General features: G+C 45.7%; 1 pseudogene; it reads left to right on the top strand.

Moving 5' to 3' along the window:
- The first annotated feature begins 10184 nt into the window (after positions 1–10184).
- Positions 10185–11030, top strand: LOC147596798 (syncytin-2-like; annotated as a pseudogene).
- Positions 11031–14695: the final 3665 nt, after the last annotated feature.

The following is a 14695-nucleotide window of genomic DNA, read 5'->3' as shown; positions in this document are numbered from 1 at the left end:
TGCAAGAAGTGGAGAGGAGATGAGAAGTGAATAAGATGCAAAAAGGATCCTGAGAGACATATGCCAGCCTGTTGTGAGGAACGGCTGCAGACGCCAAGGTCAGTGAAGAAGGAGGGGGAGGAGTAACACGGCTCCTGGCCAAGATTCCCCTGCAGCCTGTGGTGATGACCATGGTGGAGCAGGTTGTCCCCCTGCAGCCCATGGAGGTCCACGGAGGAGCAGAGATTCACCTGCAGCCCATGGAGGACCCCACGCCGGAGCAGCTGGAGACCTGAAGGAGGCTGTGGCCCGTGGAGGGCCCGCTGGGACAGCTGTTCTGGAGGGACTGCACCCTGTGGAAGAGATGACCCACGCTGGAGCAGTTTCACGAAGGACTGTGGCCCGTGGGAGGGACCCCACGATGGAGCAGGGGAGGAATGCGAGGAGTTCTTCCCCCGTCAATGAAGCAGAGGCATGAAACAATGTATGATGAACTGACCATAACCCCTATTCCCTCTTCCCCCCTGTGCCGCTTGGGTGGTGGGGGGGAAGGTAGTAGAGATAATGTTAAGCTTGGGAAGAGGGAGGGGTGGGGGGAGGTTATCTTGTTCTCTGTCTCATTATCCTGCTAGTTTTAGAAATAAATGAATACTTTTCCCCAAGTCGAGTCTGTTTTGCCTGTAACAGTAACTTTAAGGATTTCTCCCTGTCCTTATCTCAAACCTTGAGCCGTTTTTCCTTATATTATCTCCCCCTATTCTCTCGGAGGGTGGGGGGACTGAGAGAGAGACTGCGTAGTCTGGTCCCGATCGGGGCTGAACTACAACACTCTCATAAAGGGAAAACAATACGCTAGTAACTGCTTATGCAAGGCTATAACAGAGCAATAAATACTGTTGTGTTTTTAAAATATCATATGTTGGGTGAATTTTGTACATAGGAATCCTGTGAACCGGCTACAAGTGTTAGTTTTCCACTGGGAAAACTAACTAGAGCTTAGAGATATCTGTTCTTAGTGCTTACACTTAGCAATATCAGAGAGGATATGAGCTTGCAAAAGAGAAATGTAAACATCATCTCCCCTAGGTAGACATGGGCCTTCTCTGTCTGGTGAGATAAGAACCAGTGCTGTTTTATGTTCTAACCATTGTTTTTTATAAATACTGTCCTGGAATTAAATTAACAGAGGAGAACCCTGCAAAGTGACATTTGAATTTAGACTGCTTCTTGTTTGGCAAATTAACTCTTCTTGAGTTAATTTGATTTACAGATGTCATACTATAGAGCTACTATTCAGGCTTGATTACTTTCAAGTTGTGGTTGAAAGTCTGCTCTGCACTGTTGAGGAGAGATTATTTGTTTATAAAGAAATGTTTATTTCTTCTAGAGTATCTGTAACTTTAAGTGAGGTGGTATGAAATAACATCTTGCTAAACAGCAATAACTTCTGATTGTAAAGGACTGTTTTTGAAATGGCTTTTCATTAGCCATATCACTTCACTTCCCAAACATTAATCCTGTGATTATTTTTTAAATGCATCGATTTAGAGAGGTGAGATAGGGTACAGAAGAGTCTCTGTCTCCAGATATGTTAAACTTTTAAAATGAGTACAAATTTCCAGCTTCCAGGCCTCTACTGGGGGATGTTGTTCCCCTTTTTTAAAATGGGGGTTATGTTACCACTTTTCCAGTCGGCAGAAACCTCACTAGACTGCCACAACTTCTCAAATACAATGGACATTGGCTTGGCAACTTCATCCGACAGTTCCCTCAGGACCCGCGGGTGCATCTCATCAGGTCCCATGGACTTGTGCACCTTCAGGTTCCTTAAATGGTCCCAAACCTGCTCTTCCAGTACAGTGGGCAGTTCTTCATTCTCCCAGTCACTGCTTTTTCCTTCTGTGATTTGTGTGATGTGGCTAAAGCCCTTATCGGTGAAGACTGAGGCAAAAAAAGTCATTGAGTACTTCAGCCTTCTCTATGTCCCAGGGAACCAGGTCTCCTATTTCCTCCCATAGAGGGCTCACATTCTCCCTGGTGTTCCTTTTATCCCCGATGTACCTCAAGAAGTTTTTCTCTTGTCCTTGACATCCCTGGCCAGATTTAATTCTGTCAGGGCTTTAGCCTTCCTAACCTGATCCCTGGCCACTCAGACAACCTCTCTGTAATCTTCCCGGGCTACCTGTCCTTGCTTCTACCCTATGTAGGCTTCCTATTTGTTTTCCAGTTAGTGAAGAGTCACCTCCAAAAGCTGAGGGCTCATGTCCCTTTTCCAATTGCATTGTCAATATTCCCTTCCGTAAAAATGGATCCCAGCTGCCTAGCTTCTCTACGATCTAATTCTAGGCTACTGGTCCCATTATCCCAGCACCAGAGCAGCTAAGCAACAATGTGCTCACCTGGACAACGGCTGAAACCTTTTCGCTTATCTTGCAGCTTACTCTGGGATAGTGATTGAGTGATTTCAATCTCATTTATGAGTTCTTCCTCTTCCTCCAAGGAAGAGGAGGAGCCCTCTTGCCGAGTTCTTCCGCAGGAACTCATCAAGAGGGCTCCTCCTCTTCCTCGGGGTGAAGCAAGTAATTCTTCCTCTTCCTGTTGTCATGATGGCACTGCTTCAGAGTTGTCTGCCTCTTCACTGACAGGGCAGTATGTTCCTTCATCCCTTACTAAACAAGCTGACTTTCGCTTCCAAGTTTTCTTCTTGCACACAGGGGCAACTGATATCAGCACAGGTTCATTCTCTCATTCAGCTGCAGTGCCTGTGGCTGGGGTTTGAGTAGCTAGAGTGCAGGTCAGTGTTTTCCCCTCTCTTTCTCCGGAGGGTGCTGCATAACATTGATTAGTGTTTGGTAGATACCAGCCAGGGCCCAGCACAGTGCAGTAAGTTGTGCCTCTTTGGAATAGCTACTGCATTTTTTTCCTTCAAATATTCTGTCACTTTGAGAGAAGGGGTTAAAGAAACTTTAATAGATATGGCATTTATTGATTATTGCTGTGCATACTAATACATATGATGCTTTATGCTTTACTAACTAGCTATTGTAAAAACTATCCGAGGGGGGGAAGTCTTGCATTCCTCACAAGACAATTCCTGATAAGAACCGAGGGGCCTTGCTTTGTGCTTTGAAGCGAGAAGGCCTGCACCTCCTCACACGGACAGTTCCTGATAAGAACTAAGGGGCCTCCTTTAAGAACCAGCTAAAACCGACCCTGCGGGTTGGACAAGAACCAAAGCATAACTGAGTCTGCGCGAAAACAAAGGGTTACTAGTGGTGACGAAGAGGAGCAGCTCATCTTCATCCCCACGACCCCCGACGACCACCACCAGGAGACACTGCACAAGTGCAGATGGGGGGAGTTTATGAAAATGACCCCTTGGGACTAATTTTAATACGAAGCGGGGATAGATCATGCATATGTATAGGTGAATTACCTAACTTCATGTATATGTAACACCTGGATGTATAAATTCAAAGTGAGTTGCCGCATCAGGCGTGCACGATTTTGGCGGGACTACCCCCCGTGCTGCCCGGCGCTGAATAAACATACCTACTTTACAATCTTACAGATTGTGGAGTCTGTTTTCCGCACGTCAGTTTGGTGAGCCAGGCAGGAGACTCTCTGCTTGGCTATGGGAGCAGCTGCGGAGTGGATGCTCCTAGGCGCGCCCCGAGCACTTTCCTCGGAGGAAGCCTCCGCTGCCAGCCGCTCACCGTGGGAGCAGACAACAACCTCCTGAAGCCGCAGACCAAACGGTATGTTTTCAAACAGGGCTGCTGATGAGATGCACGGAGACGTCCGGTGCACAGCGTAGTCCCTAGGGGGAAAGGTACCTTAGGAAGGGGGTTTTGCTGACCAAAGGGTGGCCGCTAGCGATCTTGGGAGCAGATCGAGCAAACCCGAGGTAACCGCTGCATCCCATTTCTGGGAGCCAGGATGGACCTGCTGATGAGAAGCAGGAGAAGGGTAAGCGGGCCTCTTGCAATTTTAAAAGATACTTGCAGCTGCTAGAAGGTTGACAACTGGAGCGATGCTATGTTAAATCTCTTTAGGTATTGATTTCTGATTATTGTAATAGGATATTGGGTATTGGCTACTGATTTGGACTTGTTGAACCATGGCGTTTGTGTGAAGGATTTTGTGTGTGTGGGACTTTTTGTGGTGTAAATGCCTGTGTTGTGAAAGCGTGAGTGAATCCCGGGAATCTGAGTAAAGCTGTGTCTGTGTGTGTGGCTTGAGGTCTGTCCAGCCACCCCTAGCCGCCCAGATTCTTCTGAGGTGGGCTAGAAAGCAAGGGGACTTTCCTCTTTCCGAAATTTCTTGCATGATTGTGTGACTACTATGAGTGTATGGATGTCTATGAGAGTGTGGATATTGTGAGCACCTTTGTGTGTTGGCACAGAGAGAGCTTATATATCTCTTAAATCATTCATGATCAATCTGATGGTATTGTTTATAATTGGGGGATTAATAGCAGGATTAATAATTGTCCTTGTTATTTGTTGCACATTCCACAGAAATTTTGAAACGTTTACTTTTCCCTGTATAGTTTGATTATTCTGACTGCGTGTGAGTGCAAGGGAGTGAGGAGCTCTATCCGTGTTTCTGACCTTGGGCAACTAAGGCGGCTGGAGAGAAGTGAAGCAATTAAAAATTGTAAAATGGGAGGTGGGGGGAGTAAGCTGTATGAAAAATCACCTTTGGGATGTATATTAAAACATTGGAAGGATATTGTAGGACAAGGAGGTACCGAAAATAAAAAGAAATTGGTTAAGTACTGTAATCAGTGGTGGCCCCTATATAAACTAGAGGATGGAGCGAAATGGCCTCAGGAGGGAGGAACGTTAGATTATGACACTCTCCTGCAATTAATGTTGTTCTTAAGAAGAGAAGGAAAATGGGATGAAGCATCATATGCAGACATGTTTTTTGTCCTTCGGGATAAACCCGAATGGCAGAGAGACTGCGGGCTAGTACCCCCCTCGGGATCCTATGTTATTAACCCTAGAAAAAGAAGAAAGGAGAGAACGTAAAGGAAAGTTGAGAAGATGTTGTTCAGCATGTAGTATTGGACAAAGATGTACTAAATTAAATGGGGAACAAGAGCCCGAGTTAGATGATCTATTTAACCCACCTTATGGGATAGGGAGACAGGGCTTGGCCGGGGCTCCCAGTCCACCCCTGGACAAAACTATTTCTAAAGAAGGTCAAATGCCTGCCTCCGCACATGGAAACACAAGAGCCCCCACTACGGCTCCAAATAGCCCAGTGTCTTCACGCACTAGACAGAAGACTGTCTTACAGGCACCCCTCCGAGAAGCCGTAAATCCGGATGGAGGAATCATGAAAATAAAAATCCCATTCACGGGCACTGATCTGAAAGAATGGAAAGAGATTGCCCGAGGATACCATAATGATCCGATAAATACGGCACAAAATTTTAGATTTAGAGTGAAACAACACAATCCCGATTGGAGTGACATACAATTATTATTGGATTGCCTGACTGAAACTGAAAAGCAACTAATTATAAAAACAGCAGGGGAGCTTGCTAAAGAACACTATGATATAAAAGGAGGTAATTATAAAGAATGGTTTCCCTTGTTGGACCCGGAATGGGATCCGAACCGCTCCGCTGATATGGAAAAGTTACAGGCATACCAGGAGTGGATATCCAGGGGGATGGAAAAAGCAATTCCCAAAACAATAAATTGGGCAATGTTATATGCGGTCAGACAGGGTCCTTCTGAAACGCCCTCTGAGTTCCTAGACAGAATAAGAGATGTGATGCACCGACACACACCTCTAGATCCAAATTCGGAAGTGGGCGCACAGCAACTAATATCCCTCTTTTTGGGACAACCACAAGGGGATATTAGGCGCAAATTGCAAAAACTAAGACCTCCTGAAAATAGAAATTTAGAAAAGTTATTAGAAGAAGCATGGAGAATATTTAGCAATCGAGAGGAAAGTTATCGGCGAGACCAGAAGAAAATATTAGTGGTGGTAGGAGAAAATGAAAACCGGAAATTTAAAGTTAAACCAATGCATGGGCTGACGCCTCTGGGCAAGAACCAATGTGCAATATGTAAAAAGACCGGACATTGGAAGAACGAGTGCCCTGAGCGCCAAAGGAATGCTAGATGGCGCAACAATCAAGGGAAGACGCTCGCTCCCGTAGATAGAGAAAATTGACTAGTCGACCCCTTAGTAAAAATAAAGCTAGGGGAAAAACAAGAAAAAGTAGAATTCTTAATAGATACGGGGGCAACATACTCGGTTTTGAATCAAGCTTTGATGCCTCTGGGAAATGATTATGTTATGGTAAAAGGGGCGACTGGCCAAAGTGAAAAGGCATATTTTTGCAAGCCTCTAGAATACAAATTGGGAAAACAATGGGGCATTCATGAATTCTTATATATGCCCAACTCCCCAAAAGCACTTCTGGGAAGAGATTTGTTGGAACAATTGGGAGCAAAAATCACATTTGAAAAAGGAGAAATTACTCTGGAGGTAGAAGATCAACAATATGTTCAGATATTAAGTCTAACCCTAACTAGTCTCTCCTCAGAAGGAAAAATTAATGAGGAAATCCTGAACCAGGTGTATCCAGGAGTATGGGCTACCGACGTACCTGGAAGAGCGAAAACTGCTCCACCTGTTGAAGTTAAAATTAAGGAAGGCCAAAGACCAGTAAGAATTAAACAATATCCCCTAAAGAAGGAAGATAGGGAAGGAATCCGGCCAGTGATAGAAAAATTTCTACAGTTAGGACTATTAAAGGAGTGTGAGTCAGAATTCAATACCCCTATATTACCTGTTCGGAAACCCGAGGGGTCATATCGGGTGGTCCAAGACTTATGGGCAGTGAATAAGATAACTGAAGACCTCTACCCAGTAGTGGCAAACCCATATACCCTGCTGACTGTGTTGACACCTGAACTAATTTGGTTTACTGTTTTAGATTTGAAGGATGCTTTCTTTTGCCTCCCTCTCCATGAAGCCAGTCAAAAATTGTTTGCATTCGAATAGAAAAATCCTAAAAGTGGTCGGAAGACCCAGCTCACTTGGACGGTGTTGTGGCAAGGATTTAAAAATAGTCCTACCATTTTCGGCAATCAGCTTGCAAAAGACCTGGAATCCTGGGAAGCCCCGTCTGAGAAAGGAAAATTGTTGCAGTATGTGGATGACATCCTGATTGCCACGAAAACAGAGGAAGACTGTATGGCATGGACGGTGAGTCTGTTGAATTTCTTAGGACTCCAAGGATACCAGGTGTCCAAGAAAAAGGCCAACGTAATGCAGCGTAAAGTGAATTATTTGGGTTATGAAATTAGTGTGGGACAAAGAACTTTGGGACAGACCCGCAAAGAGGCAATATGCCAAACTCAAAAACCTCAGACGGTAAAGGAGTTGCGGACTTTTCTGGGAATGACGGGGTGGTGCCGATTGTGGATCTATAATTATGGACTGCTTGTTAAACCACTGTATGCTCTGACAGCCACCGAGCAGAAGTATCTTGAGTGGAACAAGGAGACTGAACGAGCCTTTGAGCTACTGAAGAAGGCTTTGATGTCGGCCCCGGCCTTAGGACTCCCAGATGTGAGTAAGCCGTTTCTTCTTTTCTCCCATGAGAAGCAGGGCATTGCCCTGGGAATATTGGCACAAGATCTGGGTCCATATCGACGGGCAGTTGCCTATCTCTCTAAGCAGTTAGACACCACTGCAAAGGGTTGGCCTGGATGCCTACGGGCGGTTGCAGCCGTGATATTAAACATACAGGAAGCCCGAAAGTTTACTCTGGGCCAGAAAATGACTGGTTTGGTGTCTCATGCAGTATCAGCAGTACTGGAAGCAAAGGGTGGGCACTGGCTCTCTCCACAAAGATTCCTGAGATATCAAGCTGTATTGGTAGAACAGGATGACGTGGAAATTATAGTCACTAACGTTGTCAACCCAGCTTCTTTTCTTAGCGGGAACACAGGAGAACCAGTGCACCATGACTGTTTGGAAACCATCGAAGCAACATACGTAAGCCACCCAGACCTGAGGGACAGCCCTATGGAAAACGGGGAAAACTGGTTCACAGATGGGAACAGTTATGTCTTAAATGGCAATCGACATGCGGGATATGCCATCACCACCAGTCAAGAAGTAATAGAATCAGGGCCTTTGCCCATGAACACCTCCGCACAGAAGGCAGAAATAATTGCCCTCACCCGAGCCCTGGAATTGGCCCAGGGCAAAGTTGTGAACATTTATACAGACTCGAAATATGCCTTCGGAGTTGTGCACGCACATGGAGCAATTTGGAAAGAGAGAGGACTATTGACCTCTCAAGGGAAAAATATCAAATATGCAGAAGAGATTCTGAAGCTACTAGAACCTCTTCAGCTCCCTGAGAAAGTGGCAATTATGCATATTAAGGCACACCAGAGAGTGAGCTCTGATTTGGAAAAAGGGAATGAGCTGGCGGACAGAGAGGCAAAACAAGTGGCCAAAACAAAGGTAAAAACAGAAGGGGCTCTAATTCCTGATAGGCAAATCTCTCTAGAAGGTAAGCCAGAATATACCAAGGAAGATCGGAAACTTATTACAGACTTAGAAGGGTCATATAATGAAGAGGGGTGGGCTTATACCCCACAGGGAAAACTAATCATTCCCTCTTGTTTACTGTGGCACTTGTTACGGGAGGAACATAGAAAAAGGCATTGGGGAACAGAGGCTCTGTATAAACATTTGATAAGAGAAATTGTAGCCAGAAACTTATATACCACGGTGAGACAGGTGACTCAACAGTGTGACCTTTGCCTCCAGACTAATCCAAAAAATACTCCCAAACCAGAAATGGGCCAGATTGGGAAGGGCAATGGGCCTGGACAACAATGGCAGGTTGATTTTACAGAACTTCCAAGAAAAGGGGGGGTATCGGTATTTACTGGTACTAACTGATACCTTTTCAGGTTGGCCAGAAGCATTTCCGACCAGAACAGCTAAAGCCCGGGAGGTAACTAAAGTATTGGTACAAGAGATAATACCATGTTTTGGGGTTCCAGCAACCATATCCTCTGATAGAGGACCACATTTTGTCTCAAAAATAGTACAACAAATTAGCCACCATTTGGGAATAGATTGGCAACTTCATACCCCATATCGCCCCCAATCGAGTGGTCAAGTGCAGAAAATGAACCACTTAATCAAACAGCAAATTGTAAAATTGGGACAAGAAGCAAACTTGACATGGCCTCAGTCTCTCCCTTTAGCCCTTTTGCGTATAAGAACGAGACCAAGGGTGAGAGAAGGACTGAGCCCCTTTGAAATTTTGTATGGGCGACCCTATGAGATACAAAAGGGGATATCCATGCAAATTGGGGACGAAATTATGACTTCCTACATGGTGGCATTGGGCAAACAGATTAATAAAATCAGAAAGCATGTGATTGGGACCTGAGGAAGAGGTCTGGATGAACCTGTGCATGATATCCAACCTGGAGATTATGTATATGTAAAGTCTCTTACAGAGAAAACCCTGGAACTGCAGTGGGAAGGACCGTACCAGGTACTCCTCACCTCCTTTACAGCAATCAAGATCAAGGAGCAAAACGCCTGGATACACCACACTAGGGTGAAAAGAGCACCCAAGTCTACATGGAGGGTCACACAAGTACAGCCTCAAAAACTCGTGTTATCGCGGCATTAACCACTATCACTATTCTGATGACGGGAGTCGGGGCATGGGAGGATAACACATTTTTGCAACTTCATGAAAAGGTCGCTAAGGTCATGAATCTGTCTGATTGCTGGTTGTGCTCTCACTTACCGAGGAACGCGGAAAGTGGACACCCTGTGACAGCTATAATCTTCCCGGACCCCAAACCTGATCACAGCACCCTTTTCAATGACCTAAAAAAATGTAAGACCAGGGGATCTTGATTGGCAAATAGACCTAAATCTGGGGGATGAAACTCAAAGTATAATGTGTAGCCGAAGGTGTGACAATTTGCGGAATGAAGGTATGGAGTGTGATTCAAACGGATTGAGGCCCGACAATTTTGATTCATGGGTAACGAACTGTAGTTGTAGCTTGGGGCACCTCGATACACAATGTAGCAATGCAACATTTGTAGGACAATACCCCAACTGTCATCTCTCCCATGCCAGCCCCCGCCTCAGAAAATGAAAGCCCCCAGAGGCCGCAGACAATGTCAATCGCTAACTGGTGGACGACATGGACTGAAAACATCACAGTGATCGGGCTCCCCGCCCCGCGTGGTTGGTATTGGATTTGTGGGCGTACAGGGTATAAAGTTTTACCATTGCATTGGGCTGGTTGGTGCACTATGGGGATTATAGTACCAAATATTATTGCTAGAAAAAACCTAACCCACCTCAACACACCAAAATTCCTACGCACATACATGCGATCCTTTAGGCACAGACGTGGCAGCAACCCTTTGATAGACAGGCCCACTGGTTTTCATAGCTTTGCAAGGTGGTTTATTCCATGGTTGGGAGTGAGTGAATTAGAGAAGGCACTAGTGAATATTTCAGCTACTATGGAAGCTCTCAGCACCATGACAAGGGATGCAATCCAGGCCCTCCAAGAGGAAACTTCATCTCTAAAGAAAATGGTCATCCGGAATAGATTAGGTTTGGATATGTTGTTTGCCCAGCAAGGGGGATTGTGTACTGCCATAGGCGAACATTGTTGTACATATGTAGATCAAGAACAAAGGGTAGAAAAGGACTTGTCAGGAATCTGGGAACAGACTAAAATTTTCCATGAGATAACCAAGAACGACAGCACCTGGGGGTTTTCTGACTTCTGGGAGAAACTAACCTCTTGGTTGCCAAACTTAGCATGCTTAAAGCAATTATTTATTGCGGCAATCATAATCATAGTTCTGATCATAATTCTTTGCATGGTGATTCGATGTGGCTTCTGGTGTTTCCAAAGCACGGGAAATTCCTATAGTAATTAGAAGAAAAACCAATTACGACAGAGACTTGAGTCTAATCAATACTTTGAGAAAGTGCTAAATAAATAAATATTATGCCAGAGTTAGGTATAGCAAAGGAATTTACTAATTCTCTAGAAAAGGGGGGACTGAGAGAAGGGGTTAAAGAAACTTTAATAGATATGGCATTTATTGATTATTGCTGTGCATACTAATACATATGATGCTTTATGCTTTACTAACTAGCTATTGTAAAAACTATCCGAGGGGGGGAAGTCTTGCATTCCTCACAAGACAGTTCCTGATAAGAACCGAGGGGCCTTGCTTTGTGCTTTGAAGCGAGAAGGCCTGCACCTCCTCGCACGGACAGTTCCTGATAAGAACTAAGGGGCCTCCTTTAAGAACCAGCTAAAACCGACCCTGCGGGTTGGACAAGAACCAAAGCATAACCGAGTCTGCGTGAAAACAAAGGGTTACTAGTGGTGACGAAGAGGAGCAGCTCATCTTCATCCCCACGACCCCCGACGACCACCACCAGGAGACACTGCACAAGTGCAGATTGGGGGAGTTTATAAAAATGACCCCTTGGGACTAATTTTAATACGAAGCGGGGATAGATCATGCATATGTGTTCTGGTTTTGTTAGTGAGGGGGGGCCTAAGGTGGTAGCTTCTGTAGGAAACTGCTAGAAGTCACTCCCCTTTGTTCAGTGGACTCGGCCGGGCCTAGGGCGGACCCGCTGCTGGCCAAGGCCGAGCCAATTGGTAGCAGAATGTCCCATGATAACGCCTCTGCGATAATGTATTTAAGTAGGGGAAAACAGGAAAAAAAAAAAGAGAAGATGTGAAGCAGCTGAGCGGGGGGCAGAGATGGGGAGGCGCGAGCCTCGTGGGCCTTGCAGGCCTCACCCTCTGGCCACCCGCCAGGCAGCCGACTGGGCCCAACTCGGCCCAGCCTGGCTGCAAGAAGTGGAGAGGAGATGAGAAGAAAGTGAACAAGATGTAAAAAGGATCCTGAGAGGCGTCTGCCAGCCTGTTGTGAGGAACGGCTGCAGACGCCAAGGTCAGTGAAGAAGGAGGGGGAGGAGTAACGCGGCTCCTGGCCAAGATTCCTCTGCAACTCGTGGTGAAGACCATGGTGGAGCGGGTTGTCCCCCTGCAGCCCATGGAGGTCCACGGAGGGGCAGAGATCCACCTGCAGCCCGTGGAGGACCCCACGCCAGAGCAGGTGGAGGCCTGAAGAAGGCTGTGGCCCGTGGAGGGCCCGCTGGGACAGCTGTTCTAGAGGGACTGCACCCCGTGGAAGAGATGACCCACGCCAGAGCAGTTTCATGAAGGACTGTGGCCCGTGGGAGAGACCCCACGCTGGAGCAGAGGAGGAACGCGAGGAGTTCTTCCCCTGACGCTGATACAGCGGCGTAAAACCACGCGTGATGAACTGACCGTGACCCCCATTCCCTTTTCCCCCCCCGTGCCGCTCGGGAGGGGAAGGTAGTAGAGATAATGTTAAGCCCGGGAAGAGGGAGGGGTGGGGGAAGGTTATCTTGTTCTCTGTCTCATTCTCCTGCTAATTTTAGAAATAAATGAATAGTTTTCCCCAAGTCGAGTCTTTTTTGCCCATGATGGTAACTTTAAGGATTTCTCCCTGTCCTTATCTCAAACCTCGAGCCGTTTTTCTTATATCATCTCCCCCTATTCTCTCGGAGGGTGGGGGGAGCGAGAGAGACTGCGTAGTCTGGTCCCGATTGGGGCTGAACTAGGTGAATTAGGTGAATTACCTAACTTCATGTATATGTAACACCTGGATGTATAAATTCAAAGTGAGTTGCCGCGTCAGGTGCGCACGATTTTGGCGGGACTACCCCCCGTGCTGCCCGGCGCTGAATATACATACCTACTTTACAATCTTACAGATTGTGGAGTCTGTTTTCCGCACGTCAACTTTATCAGGGCACTTTACTTGTGCAGGAGTAAAATTCCAAACCATGGGAGGCAAGAAGTTCTCTAGATATCTGCCCATATTCTCTACATGCCATGCCACACACAGCCATCCAGCCTCAGGGCAGATCTCTAGAGGATATTCCTAAAAAGTGTTTTTGTAACCCTAAAGACCTGGGACACACTCAAGAGACATAGCAGTAACAGTATGCTGGCTTGAATATCCCCTGAATATTCAAAGTTCTCAAAAACTGTTGTAACTACCCTGGAGATGAAAGAGTGGTGAAAATAATCCACATACAAATATCAACTTAATTTCAAGGCAATTGATGTTACCATATCATAAATTGATATTACATAGTACAACAAAATGATAATCCTCATCATTCTCCCTGAAGTCATAAACAGCACCACAGGGAATACATAGTACATATAAGAGTGCAAATAACAAAATGACCAACCACTGCAACATCATGATCAGCAATGTCGTGGTTTAGCCCCACTCAGGACCAGACTATGCAGTCTCTGTCACTCCTCTCACCCTCCAAGGGAATAGAGAGATAACCTAAGAAAAAGGCTCAAGGTTTGACATAAGGACAGGGAGAGATTCTTAAAGTTACCGTTACAGGCAAAACAGACTCCACTTGGGGAAACTATTCATTTATTACTAAAAACAAAGCAGGATAATGAGAAAGGAAACAAGATAACCTCCCCCCACCCCTCCCTCTTCCCGGGCTTAACACCATCTCCACCTCCTTCCCCGACCCCGAGCGGGACAGGGTGGGGGGGGCAGGAAGAGGGAATGGGGGTTACGGTCAGTTAATCACTGTCGTAGTTCAGCCCCAACGGGGACCAGACTACGCAGTCTCTCTCTCACTCCCCCGACTCTCCGAGAGAATAGGAGGAGATTTGACAAACAAAAGAAAACCAGGAAAAAAAAAAAAAAAAACCAAACACGCGGGTTGAGATTTGAACAAAAAGTAAATTTAACAGTAATGACAGAAGAAAACAATAGAGTGATGGAACACCAATACAGTATAATAGCTCACAACAGATCTCCACATCCAGTCTCTTCCAACTAGGAGGGCCTCCCTTCAGCACCCTCCTCACTTATATACTGAGCATGATGTCAGATGGGATGGAATAGCCCTTTGGCTAATTTGGGTAAATTAACCCCAGCTGTTAGCTAATTAGTTAACTATCCCAGCCATAGGGGCTACCAGCTTCAGTTCTCCACCCAGCTCAGGTAAATATTAACTCTATCCTGGCCAGAACCAGGACAATCACACACCGCTTTATGCTGCAGTTTAAGAGGAAACATTCAATAATAACAAAATATAAGGACATTAAAATATACAAAATGAACAAAGTACAATTTCTCACCACCCAATGTCCAAATGACCAATACTCTGTCTGTCTTTGGCCCAGCTTCCTGCAGCTGCACATTAACGAGACTTGGAAAGCCAGACAGTGTCCTTGGTCTCATTAACAACAACTCTGATCATCAGAGTGTTTTTATCAACATTCTTCACATACAAAACCCAAAGCTTCTGAGAGGAAAATTAACTCCATCCCTGCTGAAACCAAGACAGTATTCACCCCTTATTCCATACCATTTACTTCATGCCTATACATATACACACAGATTGCTTATACTTGTCTAGGAAATTTTTAATTTCCTCCGGACTATAATCTGTTAATTTGTCTGTTTGCACTGCCTATCCATTTCCACTTAAAGATCTTATAACTTAATGCTGCGCCTTGCATGGCAACAATACCAACTTGGATGTATCATTTGTTCCAATGGGGTCGACCTGT

Source organism: Chlamydotis macqueenii, chromosome W (assembly GCF_036417535.1).
Source record: "Chlamydotis macqueenii isolate bChlMac1 chromosome W, bChlMac1.mat, whole genome shotgun sequence".
In the NCBI taxonomy this organism is placed as follows: Eukaryota; Metazoa; Chordata; class Aves; order Otidiformes; family Otididae; genus Chlamydotis; species Chlamydotis macqueenii.
This window is presented reverse-complemented; position numbering and strand designations above follow the sequence as displayed.